Raw genomic sequence first — 12,074 nt, 5'->3', positions numbered from 1 at the left:
TGACACCATTCAGATAATAATCTGCCTTCCTGTTCTTGCCACCAAAGTGGATAACCTCACACTTATCCACATTAAACTGTATCTGCCATGCATCCTCCCATTCACACAACCTGTCCAAGTCACCCTGCAACCTCATAGCATCTTCCTCACAGTTCACACTGCCACCCAGCTTTGTGTCATCTGCAAATTTGCTAATGTTACTTTTAATCCCTTCATCTAAATCATTAATGTATATTGTAAATAGCTGCGGTCCCAGCACCGAGCCTTGCGGTACCCCACAAGTCACTGCCTGCCATTCTGAAAGGGACCCGTTAATCCCTACTCTTTGTTTCCTGTCTGCCAACCAATTTTCTATCCATGTCAGTACTGTACCCCCAATACCATGTGCTCTAATTTAGCCCACTAATCTCCTATGTGGGACCTTATCAAAGGACTGAGAGGCCTACGGACCTGTACGTCTTTGGGAGGAAACCGGAGCACCCGGAAAAAAGCCATGTGTTCCCAGGGAGAATGTGTACACTCCATACAGACAGCACTCGTAGTCAGGATCAAACCCTGGTCTCAAGCCCTGTAAGGCAGCAACTCTACCGCTGTGTCACTGTGCTGCCCCGTTAGGTCATAGAGTCATACAGTTTGGAAACAAGGCCTTCAGCCCAACTTGCCTATGCTGACCAAGATGCCCCATCTACACTAGTCCCACCGACCTGCGTTTGGCCCATATCCCACTAGATGTCTTTTAAATGCTGTTCGTATCAGTGCAAGGAAGATTTCCACTAACTATTGAACTGAATACTCATTCAAAACGAGTGAAAGGCACAAAAATATGCAATGAGGAAAGTATTGAAAACCAAAATAATCAAGCTATTGATGAGATTGAACCAATAGGTATCATGCCAACCCACACCCCACTAATCACACTCAAGAAAAAATAGACTTACTTATCTGTTTAATGATCCTCTATTTGATTTTCCAAAGAATCGTCCAGCTGCCTGCATTTACTCTGAACATGTAGGCGGCCTAAACCCATAAGTAGACTAATGACAGCTTATTCTCCAATCTTAGAGAAGGATCAAGGTTAAGAAGGAGACCTGGTGATCATGGATTGGATGGGATCAATGCGAAAACTGAACAACCTGATTTATTCACAAGATGCTGGAGTAACTCAGGGGGTCAGGCAGCATCTCTGGAGAGAAGGAATGGGTGACGTTTCGGGTCGAGACCCTTCTTCAGGCTGAGAGTCGAGGGTAAAGTAAACGAGCGATATAGACGGGGATGTAGAGAGATACAGAACAATGAATGAAAGATATGCAAAAAAGTTACGATGATAACGGAAACAGGCCATTGTTAGCTGTTTGCAGGGTGAGAACGAGAAGCTGGTGCGACTTGGGTGGGGGAGGGATGGAGAGAGAGGGAATGCCGGGGTCAATATTCATACCACCGGGCACCAGCATCTGTAGTTCCTTCCTACACAACCTCATTTATTCTTAGTGTTTCTTCTTTTGACGCATCACGGGTATGACATGATTTTATGGTGGACCTTTATTGCCTCAACACACAGCAAAACACGTTACATTGGAGCAACTCTTAGATGTGGTCACCATGTCAATAGAGAACAGAGCGGCAAGCCCACAAGAACAATAAAATGACTTGTCTTCAAGATTACTCCCAAATGGCTTCGGCATCATCCATAATGAAGTGCTTTTATAAACCTTTAATTGATTGATTAATTCATTGATTGATTGATTGATTGATTGATTGATTGAAAGATACATCGTCGAAACAGGCCCCTTGGCCTAATGAACCCACGCCGACCATCGATTCACACCAGTTCTATGTTTATACATCCATGCCCCATACACTAGGGGCAATTTGCAGAGGCCAGTTAACCTTCAATCACCCACATTTCCAAATGAAGAGGAGAAGGCAGGCTTCAATCAGACAGGTGAATTCTAAAGTCGAGATTGCAAATTATTCGAAGCATCAACTTTAAGATGCAACTGAATGGTTATTTTCACATGCAGTTGCCCTAATAAAAAAAATAGCCGGTTATGCCAAGTGTTGCTGTTTGTATTAAGTATGGGAGATTAAACTGCAGAGATGGATGCCTTTGATGTGCTAATACACTGCATTTACACTGGCCTTAGCTGATTTCCTGAGGTATGGCTGGCTGACAGGTGTGAGTTATTGAGCTTAACTGCTGCCGTGTTAGGAAGTTCCACTTAGATCTGCATCCAAACTCGCATATGACCATCCCAGGTCAACACGGTGTCAAGTAGTAAAGGAAACATCTGAACCACTCAGGCACATTAGAGCAGCGGTAGAATTGCTGCCTTACAGCGACAGAGACCCAGGTTCAATCCTGACTACGGGTGCCGTCTGTGCAGAGTTTGTACGTTCTCCCCATGATCACGTGGGTTTTCTCCGGGTGCCCCGGCTTGCTCCCACATTACACGGACATGTAGGTTTGTAGGTTTGTAGGTTAATTGGCTTTGGTAAAAATTGTAAATTGTCCCTCGTGTGTAGGATAGTGTTAGAGTGCGGGGATCGCTGGTCGGTGCGGACTCAGTGGGCCGAAGAGCCTGTTTCCACGCTGTATCTCTAAACAAAACTAAACATGTTATCCCTGTGCTCCGATTTCCTCCCACATTCCACAGACGTACAGGTTTGCAGGTTAATTGGATCTCTAGTTGGTGATAGGGTGATAACAGCTGGGAAGAAACTGTCCCTGAATCTGGAGGTGCGTGTTTTCACACTTCTGCACCTCTTGCCTGTTGGGGGAGGGTTCCATGGAGTTAATGATGGAAATCATTAATATTGCACTCATTGTGGGAGACTGGAACGTGTACTTGAGTCTCTGGAGGGAGCGTTAAAATCCACAACCTTCCTACTCCATGGTGGAAAGCAACTCAGTGAGGAACTTCGAGATGGATTCTTAGAACAGCTTGTACTGGAGCCTACCAGGGAGAAGGCAATTCTGGATTTAGTGTTGTGTAATGATCCTGATCTGATAAGGGGACTAGAGGTAAAAGAGCCATTAGGAGGCAGTGATCACAACATGATAAGTTTTACTCTGCAAATGGAAAGGCAGAAGGGAAAATCGGAAGTGTCGGTATTACAGTATAGCAAATGGGATTACAGAGGCATGAGGCGGGAGCTGGCCAAAATTGACTGGAAGGAGGCCCTAGCAGGGAAGACGGTAGAACAGCAATGGCAGGTATTCCTGGGAAAAATGCAGAGGTTGCAGGATCAATTTATTCCAAAGAGGCGGAAAGACTCTAAGGGGAGTAAGAGACACCTGTGGCTGACAAGGGAAGTCAGGGACAGCATAAAAATTAAGGAGAGGAAGTATAACAGAGCAAAGAAGAGTGGGAAGACAGAGGATTGGGACTCTTTTAAAGAGCAACAAAAGTTAACTAAAAAGGCAATACGGGGAGAAAAGATGAGGTACGAGGGTAAACTAGCCAATAATATAAAGGAGGATAGCAAAAGTTTTTTTAGGTACGTGAAGAGGAAAAAAATAGTCAAGGCAAATGTGGGTCCCTTGAAGACAGAAACAGGGGAATTTATTATGGGGAACAAAGAAATGGCAGACGAGTTAAACCGTTACTTTGGATCTGTCTTCACTGAGGAAGATACACACAATCTCCCAAATGTTCTAGGGGCCGGAGAACCTAGGGTGATGGAGGAACTGAAGGAAATCCACATTAGGCAGGAAATGGTTTTGGGTAGACTGATGGGACTGAAGGCTGATAAATCCCCAGGGCCTGATGGTCTGCATCCCAGGGTACTGAAGGAGGTGGCTCTAGAAATAGTGGAAGCATTGGAGATCATTTTTCAATGTTCTATAGATTCAGGGTCAATTCCTGTGGATTGGAGGATAGCAAATGTTATCCCACTTTTTAAGAAAGGAGGGAGAGAGAAAACGGGTAATTATAGACCAGTTAGTCTGACATCAGTGGTGGGGAAGATGCTGGAGTCAATTATAAAAGACGAAATTGCTGAGCATTTGGATAGCAGTAACGGGATCATTCCGAGTCAGCATGGATTTACGAAGGGGAAATCATGCTTGACAAATCTACTGGAATTTTTTGAGGATGTAACTAGGAAAATTGACAGGGGAGAGTCGGTGGATGTGGTGTACCTCGACTTTCAGAAAGCCTTCGACAAGGTCCCACATAGGAGATTAGTGGGCAAAATTAGGGCACATGGTATTGGGGGTAGGGTACTGACATGGATAGAAAATTGGTTGACAGACAGAAAGCAAAGAGTGGGGATAAATGGGTCCCTTTCGGAATGGGAGGCAGTGACCAGTGGGGTACCGCAAGGTTCGGTGCTGGGACCCCAGCTATTTACGATATACATTAATGACTTAGACAAAGGGATTAAAAGTACCATTAGCAAATTTGCAGATGATACTAAGCTGGGGGGTAGTGTGAATTGTGAGGAAGATGCAATAAGGCTGCAGGGTGACTTGGACAGGTTGTGTGAGTGGGCGGATACATGGCAGATGCAGTTTAATGTAGATAAGTGTGAGGTTATTCACTTTGGAAGTAAGAATAGAAAGGCAGATTATTATCTGAATGGAGTCAAGTTAGGAGGAGGGGGAGTTCAACGAGATCTGGATGTCCTAGTGCATCAGTCAATGAAAGGAAGCATGCAGGTACAGCAGGCAGTGAAGAAAGCCAATGGAATGTTGGCCTTCGTAACAAGAGGAGTTGAGTATAGGAGCAAAGAGGTCCTTCTACAGTTGTACCGGGCCCTGGTGAGACCGCACCTGGAGTACTGTGTGCAGTTTTGGTCTCCAAATTTGAGGAAGGATATTCTTGCTATGGAGGGCGTGCAGCGTAGGTTCACTAGGTTAATTCCCGGAATGGCAGGACTGTCATATGTTGAAAGGCTGGAGCGATTGGGCTTGTATACACTGGAATTTAGAAGGATGAGGGTGGATCTTATTGAAACATATAAGATAATTAGGAGATTGGACACATTAGAGGCAGGAAACATGTTCCCAATGTTGGGGGAGTCCAGAACAAGGGGCCACAGTTTAAGAATAAGGGGTAGGCCATTTAGAACCGAGATGAGGAAGAACTTTTTCAGTCAGAGAGTGGTGAAGGTGTGGAATTCTCTGCCTCAGAAGGCAGTGGAGGCCAGTTTGTTGGATGCTTTCAAGAGAGAGCTGGATAGAGCTCTTAAGGATAGCGGAGTGAGGGGGTATGGGGAGAAGGCAGGAACGGGGTACTGATTGAGAGTGATCAGCCATGATCGCATTGAATGGTGGTGCTGGCTCGAAGGGCTGAATGGCCTACTCCTGCACCTATTGTCTATTGTCTATTGTCTATAGTGGTGGCACGGTGGCGTAGCGGTCGGGCTGCTGCCTTACAACGCCAGAGGCCCAGGTTCAATCCTGACTATGGGAGCCGTCTGTACGGAGTTTGTACGTTCTCCCCGTGATCCGTGATCCGTGTGGGTTTTCTCCGAGATCTTCGGTTTCCTCCCACACTCCAAAGACGTACACCTTTGTAAGTGTAAATTGTCCCGTACGTGTGTAGGACAGTGTTAACGTGCAGGGATCGCTGGTCGGCGTGGACTCGGTGGGCCGCAGGGGCCTGTTTCCGCGCTGTATATCTCTAAACTAAACTAAAAAACGAAAGGATCACCATCGCCTCCAGCACGCACGGTCGTGCCAACACGACCCGCCCACAATGAGCGGCCACCATTTTAACAGATTCATCTTTAAAGACGCAGTGTGCAGCACCTCTTCATGTTGTGGTGCACTGCATTTGCCACAGAGGCCGGCTGCCAAAGGAAGCTCTGCCAAGCCCTGTGGGACATCTGGGCAAATGGCCAGGAGGTAACCTCAGCCACCTTTCTAGTGGTGACACAGCCAGTAACTTTCACATCATTATCGGTCAATGTACCTCAAGGAGTTCTCTCCCCTCTCCCTCCACATTCAGCAACCAATGGGTTTTACCAGCGGATGTGTGGTCAGGTTGACCTCAGGCCATTTTGTGCCTTGGGTCAGTGACACTCTGAGTCAGTCTCATTTATTGGGTCGCTCTCATTTTGGGGTAAGTTTCATTTTGGACCAGTTTCATTTTGGGTGTGTTTCATCGTAAGCAGTGTTGCCTCGGGTCAATGTTACTTTGGACCAATGTCATACCTTCAGGGTCTCGCCTCCAGCAATCTTGCTTTAAGCAAACTGTGAAAGAACCTTTCCTTTCCTTTGTGTGGGAAGGAACTGCAGATGCCGGCTTTACACCACCTTTCCTTTTCTATCCTTTCATCTCCTTTCCTCTCCTCCCCTTTCATTTGTCCCCACAGTTTGTCAACAGTGAGTATGGCAGAGAGATCCGATGTGGGGGGGCAGCCGACAAGAGAGGGACCCTGGTTGGGGGGCGGAGCACTGAGATCAAAGAGGGGCCATTGGGGACAACATTGAACACTTTGCAACTTTGTCGGCCCCCTTTACGTGCCCACGTTTTGCATACTTTGCGCATGGTACACAAAAACAAAGAACTCTGACATGTCACATGTGATAATAAAGTATCGATCAACCATTCATTGAGTCGTAGCAAGCGAATGATTGATCAAGGGACTTGGTGACACCTAGTTTAGTTTAGTTTAGAGATACAGCGCGGAAACAGGCCCGTCGGGAAACTGCCCATCGATCCCTGTACAGGAGCGCTGTCCAACGGCACACGCTCGGGACAATTCACAATTCTTACCGAAGTCAATTGACTCACAAACCTGTACCTCTTTGGGGCGTGGGGGGAGACCAGAGCACCTGGAGAAAACCCGCAGGTCGCGGGGAGAACGTACAAACTCCGTACAGACAGCACCCACAGTCAGGATGGAACCCGGTTCTCTGGTGCCGTGAGCCAGCAACTCTCCCGCTGCGCCAACATGATGCTCTTCAAAAGACGTTCAAGCAGTCCAGAATAATCCCTCTCACCTCATCTTACCCCCAGACCCATCTCAGCCAAGATCTTGGCCATGTAAATTATTGGCACTGTGGCCTCTGGAGGGATGAAGCTGGTTCCCCCGTAACAGATTTATTCACAAAATGCTGGAGTCGCTCAGCAGGTCAGGCAGCATCTCGGGAGAGAAGGAATGGGTGACGTTTCGGGTCGAGACCCTTCCCCATAACAGATATGCATGGTGGCGGCAAAATGGTTAGCGTCATTTCCCTGAAAACCAAATAGTCGTTGGAATGGCGGAAGTGGTGGAAATGTTGTACATAAATATAAATAAATATATATATATATATATAAAGTAAATATCACACATTAAATACATATTTCAGGATAAATTACAAACCATACACGAAATGTGCTTGAGGTTACGACACGAATAACATTGGGTCGAGCTCAGAGGCAAGCGAACTGATGCCTGGCCAACGGGTTGCAGAGGCCTACGAGGGGCTCGTGTTGGCTTTAGACAAGCACTTGTGGGCTGTGGTGACCCAGAGCCCGCTGAGAATCACAGGTGGATCTTGAATCCACTCGCAACCAGGTGCCACGTCTTTGAATTGATCCGGACGTGGCTATCATGCTGGTGTAGGAAGGGACGCTGGTTCACACCGAAGATGGACACAAAATGCTGGAGTACCTCAGCGGGACAATAGACAATAGGTGCAGGAGGAGGCCATTCGGCCCTTCGAGCCAGCACCGCCATTCAATGTGATCATGGCTGATCATTCTCAATCAGTACCCTGTTCCTGCCTTCTCCCCATACCCCCTGACTCCGCTATCCTTAAGAGCTCTATCCAGCTCTCTCTTGAATGCATTCAGAGAATTGGTCTCCACTGCCTTCTGAGGCAGAGAATGCCACAGATTCACAGCTCTCTGACTGAAAAAGTTTTTCCTCATCTCAGTTCTAAATGGCCTACCCCTTATTCTTAAACTGTGGCCCCTTGTTCTGGACTCCCCCAACATTGGGAACATGTTTCCTGCCTCTAACGTGTCCAACCCCTTAATAATCTTATACGTTTCAATAAGATCTCTCATCCTTCTAAATTCCAGTGTATACAAGCCTCGTCTCTCCAGTCTTTCAACACGTGAAAGTCCCGCCATTCCGGGACAGGCAGCATCTCTGGAGAAAAGGAACATGAGACATTTCGGGTCCAGACCGAAGCTGTTTCCACCCCGACACATCACACATCCCTTTTCTCCAAAGATGCTGCCTGACCCGCTGTGTTGCTCCTGCATTTTCATGGCATAAGGAATAGGAGTAGAATTAGGCCATTCGGCCCATCAAGTCTACTCTGCCATTCAATCATGGCCAATCTATATCTCCCTACCAACCCCATTCTCCTGCCTTCTCCCCATCACCTCTGGCACCCGCACTAATCACAAATCTATCTATCTCTGCCTTCAAAATATCCACTGACTTGGCCTCCACAGCCTTCTGTGGCAAAGAATCCCACAGATTCACCACCCTCTGACTAAAGAAATTTCTCTTCATTTTCTTCCTAAAAGAACTTCCTTTAATTCTGAGGCTACAACCTCTAGCCTCACTAGTGAAAACATCCTCTCCACATCCACTCTTTCCAAGCTTTTCACTATTCCATCCACTCTATCCAAGCCTCTGACTATTCTGTGTCTATCTGTGTGATTTTGTGTCTCTCTCAGGGTTGTAGGTTAATCGGGATTCTGTAAATTGTCCTTGGTGTGTCGGACAGAACTAATGTAGGGGTGATGGTTGGTCGGCACGAACACTGTGGCTCCCCTCCTTCTCCTTAGCAAGGGGATTGTAAAACCCCGCCCAGGTTTTAACTAATGAGTTCCCCTGTAGTAATATGAACCACATTGAGAATCATGCAGAAACAAAGATCAGCAGATGCTGGTTTATACCACAGATAAACAAACACAAGGTGCCGGAGTAACTCAGTGGGTCAATAGACAATAGACAATAGGTGCAGGAGTAGGCCATTCGACCCTTCGAGCCAGCACCACCATTCAATGTGATTATGGCTGATCATTCTCAATCAGTACCCCGTACCTGCCTTCTCCCCATACCCCCTGACTCCGCTATCCTTAAGAGCTCTATCTAGCTCTCTCTTGAAAGCATCCAGAGAATTGGCCTCCACTGCCTTCTGAGGCAGAGAATTCCACAGATTTACAACTCTCTGACTGAAAAGGTTTTTCCTCATCTCTGTTCTAAATGGCCTACCCCTTATTCTTAAACTGTGGGCCCTGGTTCTGGACTCCCCCAACATTGGGAACATGCTTCCTGCCTCTAACATGTCCAATCCCTTAATAATCTTTGCTGAAGAAGGGTCTCGAACCGAAACGTCACCCATTCCTTCTCTCCCGAGATGCTGCCTGGCCTGCTGAGTTACTCCAGCATTTTGTGAATAAATCCTTAATAATCTTATATGTTTCAATAAGTTCCCATCTCATCCTTCTATATTCCAGTGTATACAAGCCTAGTCGCTCCAGTCTTTCAACATACGACAGTCCCGCCATTCCGTGTCAAGCAGCATCAGAATCAAGCATCTTCAGTGGTCACAGTGAACATACGGGCAGAGTATCAGGGGAACTGCCTTTCCCGTGTCTGGCAGGCGAATTGTGGAGCAGATGCGTGAATTTTGTCAAGTTGTTCACTGGTAACTATGTGAAATGAAACTGTTGAGAGAGGCAAGACCTGCCTAACTCTGTCTGTAGTATAAAGGCCATACAGCAAGTACCTGTCTAGCTGACTGTATAGCAAGCAACAACAAGAAAGCTCTTAATCGTACCTCGGTACACGTGACGATAATAAACTAAACGAAGGAATGCATGGCGGACGCAGCGGTATAATTGCTGCCTTACAGCGCCAGGTCAATCAGCACGGGTTTGATCCTGACTACGGGTGCTGTCTGTACAGAGTTTTGTACGTTCTCCTCGTGACCTGCGTGGGTATTTTCCAGGTGCTCCGGTTTCCTCGCACATTCCAAAGACATGCAGGTTTATAGGCAAATTGGGCTTTGGTAAAATTGTAAATTGTCATCGTCATAGAGTGATGTAGTGTGGAAATAGGCCCTTCATCCCAAGTTGCCCACACCAACCAACATGTCCCAGATTCATTAGTCCCACCTGCCAGTATTTGGTCCATATCCCTCCATACCTGTCCTATCCATGTACCTGTCTAACTGCTTCTTAAATGTTGTGATAGTCCCTGCCTCAACTGCCTCCTCTGGCCTCCTCTGGCAGCTTGTTCCATACATCCACCACCCTTTGTGTGAAAAAGTTACCCCTCAGATTCCTATCAAATCTTTTCCCCATTAAATTTTTGTCCCTATCAGTGTTGGTGTGCAGGGATCACTGGTTGGCATGGACTCAGTGGGCCGAAGGGCCTGTCTCCACATTGTATCTTTAAAGTAAACTAAACTAAACCTGCAGAAACTTGAGGAAGGAACTTGAGTATTTTGACCGATTAGATGGTTCGTTCTGTGACGGATGTTTCTATGACGACAGAACTTAATTGGCCAATGAAAATGTCCTGAAGCTGTGAAAGGCGATAAATAAATGCAACCTCTTGCAACAGGTTGGTGAAATAAGCCGTTACGAACATTAATCAGGAATGCTAATCTCAATGGCCAAAACGGCCCTGTGATAGACACAAAGTGCTGGAGTAACTCAGCGGGTCAGGCAGCATCTGTGGAGAAACGGAATCGGTGACGTTTCGGGTCGGGTCCTTCTTCAGACCTGTCCAGAACAAGGGGCCACAGTTTAAGGGGTAGGCCATTTAGAATTGAGATGAGGAAAAAAAATTTCAGTCAGAGAGTTGTGAATCTGTGGAATTCTCTGCCTCAGAAGGCAGTGGAGGAAAATTCTCTTAATGCATTCAAGAGAGAGCTAGATAGAGCTTTTAAGAATAGCGGAGTCAGGGGGTATGGGGAGAAGGCAGGAACGGGGTACTGATTGAGAATGATCAGCCATGATCACATTGAATGGCGGTGCTGGCTCGAAGGGCCAAATGGCCTCCTCCTGCACCTATTGTCTATAAGAATGTGCCCAATATTCTATTTAATTTATTACATTTCTGCTCCATTTCTTCCCTCCTGTCTGCGTTTCCTCCTGTGAACTTGGCTGGTTATAGCCCCACCCCAGAGCCATGAGCTTGCGGATTCAAACAGAATGTTGTCTGTGTGGCTCAGCAAGTCCAGCACAATGGGGCAGTGGGTAGTGCTGCTGCCTCCCAGCACCAGGGACCTGGGCTGGATCCTGACCTTGTGTGCTGTCTGTGTGGAGTTTACACATTCTCCCTGTGACCCCGTGGGTTTCCTCCGGGTGTTCTGAATTCCTCCCATGTCCCAAAAACGTGCAGGTCTGAGGGGTTTATAGGGCTCTCTAAATCGCCCCTTGAGTGGAGGGAACGGGTGAGAAAGTGGAATGACATAGAACTAGTGTGAACGGTTGACCGATGGTCAGCACAGACTCCATGGGCTGAAGGGCCTGTTTCCATGCTGTAAAACTGAAAACATGGACCAAGATATCAATGTAGGGGAGATTGGGGGTATTGTCCTCCTGCCGTGATGTTAAACGGACCCTAGAAACAACTAACAAGGAGAGGAATAGATCGGGTAGACACACATAGTCTCTTGCTCAGAGTAGGAGAATCGAGAACCAGAGGATATAGGTTTAAGGTGAGGGGGGAAAGAATTAATAGGAACACGAGGGGTAGATTTTTCATGCAAAGGGTGGTGGGTGTATAGAACGAGCTGCCAGAGGAGGTAGTTGGGGCAGGGACTATCGCCACATTTAAGAAATAGTTAGACAGGTATATGGATAGGACAGGTTTAGAGGGATATGGGTCAAATGCAGGCAGGTGGGACAAGTGCAGATGGGACATGTTGACTGGGATGGGCAAATTGGGCCAAAGGGCCTGTTTCCACACTGTAAGACTCTATGACAGCAGATGCTGGTTTACAACAAAAGGCAGTAATTGCTGGAGTAACTCAGCGGGTCAGGCAGCATCTCTGAAGGACATGAATAAGGTGACGTTTCGGGTCGGAGTTGGAGGGTACAAATTATGCCCTGGCACCAACTGAAGTAAGTTCTTCCCATTACCTGGCAGAGGTGCCTCCAGCA

At 47.0% G+C, this 12,074-nt stretch overlaps 2 protein-coding genes across 2 annotated transcripts in view; both read right to left on the bottom strand.

The window, feature by feature from the left end:
• LOC144606726 (cAMP-dependent protein kinase inhibitor alpha-like) overlaps positions 1-12,074 on the bottom strand; it is a 692,291-nt gene that overhangs the window by 560,254 nt on the left and 119,963 nt on the right. The gene's annotated exons all lie outside the window — the stretch shown is intronic.
• hivep3b (HIVEP zinc finger 3b) overlaps positions 1-12,074 on the bottom strand; it is a 243,634-nt gene that overhangs the window by 163,381 nt on the left and 68,179 nt on the right. The window lies entirely within an intron of this gene.

This window comes from Rhinoraja longicauda, chromosome 27, assembly GCF_053455715.1.
Source record: "Rhinoraja longicauda isolate Sanriku21f chromosome 27, sRhiLon1.1, whole genome shotgun sequence".
Lineage (NCBI taxonomy): Eukaryota > Metazoa > Chordata > Chondrichthyes > Rajiformes > Arhynchobatidae > Rhinoraja > Rhinoraja longicauda.
The sequence above is the reverse complement of the archived record's forward strand: the minus strand, read 5'-3'. Positions and strand labels throughout refer to the sequence as shown.